The following is a 3,236-nucleotide window of genomic DNA, read 5'->3' on the forward strand; positions in this document are numbered from 1 at the left end:
AAACAGGTTCCAACAAGAGTTTTCAAGGCTCGAAACATGCAAGCTTTTACAAGAGATGGATTCCAGACAAGTACCTTAAGGCATTTTTAATCATTGCTCCCTATGCAAGTGAATGCAACATATATGCATGTTTCTAGACTCAATCTTAAGGATGCAAGATGCAACTACATGCTTCTTTTTGTGTTTTTCAAAAACTCTTTTTTTTTAGTTAATTTTTTTTTGGTTTTTCTATGCAAATATGTATGTACAATGCAATGCATGAGACTCAAAATTATCAAAGAAAACATGATCAAATACTTGGTACCTTGGTACCTCCCCCAAACTTAGTTCACACAATCTCTGTGTTAGTAAGTTGAAAGAGATACCTAAAAGAGAGATAAATGCAAAGAAAAACTGGTATATACAATGGAAAGGTGGTGGAGTGGTACCTCAAGTGGAAAGTGGAGAAGGAGGATCCTTCCCACCTTCAAGAGTGATGGTGAGGACCTGAGAGAGAGGCTCTTGAAGCTTGGTTAGATCATCTTGGAGTTGATGAGTCCTTGTGGCCTTCTTGTCATGAGCAGCCTTTGTGGCTCGACTCACCTCCTCCTTTTTAGCACTTTTCAAGTGCTCATCACAAATCTCTTTAGAGGACTCTCCATCAAGATTTTCTTCCTTACTAACAACCACTGCATCCTTGATCTTCTCAATGGAGGGATCTCCACAAGTGATGGTTCCACAATACTCAACATCCAGTGGAGATTTAGTTGGGTAAGAGACAGCTTTGTTCACATTGAGGAGTGTGACCTTCTTGTTGGCAAAATCGATGCAAGCACCCACACTAGTAAGGAATGGTGTGCCCAGGATCAATGGAACTCTCTTTTTAGTTGCCATCTTCAAGACAGTAAGGTCTATAGGTATGTTGCAAGAACCAATCTTCAAAGGGAAGTCCTTGATGAAACCTATAGGGGTAGTAGAAGAAGAATCCCCAAACGTGAGAGAGGAAGTATCTGACTCCATGTGTTCAATCTCAAGACTCTTCACCATCTCCATTGAGATCACATTCACACTTGCACCAGAATCAACAAGAGCATCATCAAAGGTGAGTTTACCAAGGGAGCAAGACAAGGTGAACTTCCCTTGGGATTCTAGTTTAGGGAGAGACTTTGATGTGACTGGTGGATCAAGTTTCAAAGTTTAGATGTTGAGAAGCTCTGCTACTTCTGTTGGTGGTCTACAATGTCCTTAATGAGCATCATTTGGATATGAGCCTCACGCATACCCGAAATCGCTGGAAGCTTAAGTCCAATATCACTTAGGTCTTTTCTGAACTTGAAATCACCTTCTTTTGAGCTTTGGTGAGGACCCTTTGTGGAAATGGGAGCTTGTCATAGGGTGACTGCTCAACCTCAGTGTTGTCCTCCAGCTTGACCTCTTTCAGCTTCTTGTCAGCTCTCTTCGCAACTGGTTTCTCAGCCCTGGGTTCATCTCCCTTCAAAATCTTTGCTTCAACCATTTTGTCAGCTTCCTCCACAATCTTTGCCTCAGCTGTTGCTACAATCAGATGCTCAACATGTTCAATCCCAGTTCCAAACACCAATCTTTCAATTTCATCTACCTCTTTCTTGTGGTTACTCAATTCAATCCTTGAAGAACTAGTAGAGAGGACAACATTGCAATACTCCTTGGGATTTTTCTCCGATTTTCCAGGTAGAGACCCTTGCTGGCGATTCTGGTGAGTGGTCATGGAAGCAAACTGGTTTTCCGAAGCTCTGAACTTGTTGTTGAGCTCATTGTAACTTCCATCAATCTTGGAGTGAAGGTTCTTCAACTCATATCCAACCTGCTTCTCACTTCTAGTATGAGACTCCAGGATCTGTTTCAGTAGAACATCAATGCTGCTTTCCTGAGGAGTAGAGGTAGAAGGATTAGCTTGTTGTTGAGAAGACTGGTTCCCTTTGTTGGAGAAACCAGGAGGAAGGTTTTGCTGAGGCTGATAATTGCCTTGCTGGTTGTTCCTAGGCTGATAACCACTCTGTTGGTTGTTAGGATAGGATTTCTGTTGGTAGTTGTTGTACTGAAAGTTGGGCTCTTTCTTGTACCAACTGCCATTGTTGTTGATGAAACACAGCTCTTCTTGACCTTCCAAACCCTCAACCTCATTGACAACATGTGGTGTCTCTTGGTTTGGGTTACCAACAAACTTCAGCTGCTCTTGGGTGGATTTATCAGCAATGAGTATGTCTATCTTATCCAGTAGAGCCTTTAACTCCTTCCTCGTTTGCTTGTCATCTGTTCTACTGCCTCTGTCGTGGTATCCACTGTAGACTGCGTCACTCTTTACCATGTTGTCAACCAGCTCCTCTGCATCTTCCTCAGTTCTTCCCAAGAAGAACCCATTGCTAGCTGTATCTAATCTGGCTCTGTACTTAGGAAGAGCACCCCTGTAGAATGTGCTCAGCAAGCTTTGCTTAGAGAAACCATGGTGTGGGCATTGAGCTTGGTAGCCCTTGAATCTCTCCCAGGCTTCACTGAATCCTTCTGAGTTCTTCTGTTGAAAGCTGGAAATCTCATTTCTCAGCTTAGCAGTTCTTGAAGTAGAGAAGAACTTCTCCAAAAATGCTTTCTTGCAGTCATCCCAGGTGGTGATAGAGTCGCTGGGTAGAGACTTCTCCCACTGACGTGCCTTATCCCCCAAAGAGAAAGGGAATAACTTGAGCTTTAAGGCGTCCTCTGACACACCATTGGTTTTTGACAACCCACAGTAGCTGTCGAACCTGTCCAACTGATCAAATGGGTCCTCTAAAGCCAAGCCATGATACTTGTTGTTCTCGATCACGTTGAGGAGTCCTGATTTGATCTCAAAGTTATTAGCTGCCACAGCCGGTGCTCGGATTCCCAGTCTATGACCATGAATGTTGGGACGGTCATAAGTGCCAATGGGTCGAGCTGCTCGATGTGGGTGTTCTGGCCCTTGCGGTTGATTTGCCATATCAATATCCAATCTCTGCAAGTGAGCCTGTTGCTCTTCTTCTCTTCTCGCTCTAGCACACTCTCTCTCTAAAGCTCTGATGTCTGCAACTCTTGGAACTAGGTTTGATGGACCCCTGCCCCTCAAGTTCATACACCTGAAAGTTAAAGGGAGGTGAAGAAGGAGAATCAGTAACAAAAGAAAATAAAAATGACTTAGTCTCAAGCAAGTGACTAAATCTCAATGTTGAAATCAACTCAGAATTTGGCAACGGCGCCAATTTGAT

The 3,236-nt window shown here is 43.3% G+C and overlaps 1 non-coding gene across 1 annotated transcript; it reads left to right on the top strand.

Moving 5' to 3' along the window:
• The first annotated feature begins 2,456 nt into the window (after window positions 1–2,456).
• Window positions 2,457–2,563, top strand: LOC125581041. Its single transcript, XR_007318752.1, has one exon. It is a non-coding gene; the product is annotated as a small nucleolar RNA R71 (small nucleolar RNA).
• The last annotated feature ends 673 nt before the right edge of the window (window positions 2,564–3,236 follow it).

Source organism: Brassica napus, chromosome C1 (genome assembly GCF_020379485.1).
Source record: "Brassica napus cultivar Da-Ae chromosome C1, Da-Ae, whole genome shotgun sequence".
NCBI lineage: Eukaryota > Viridiplantae > Streptophyta > Magnoliopsida > Brassicales > Brassicaceae > Brassica > Brassica napus.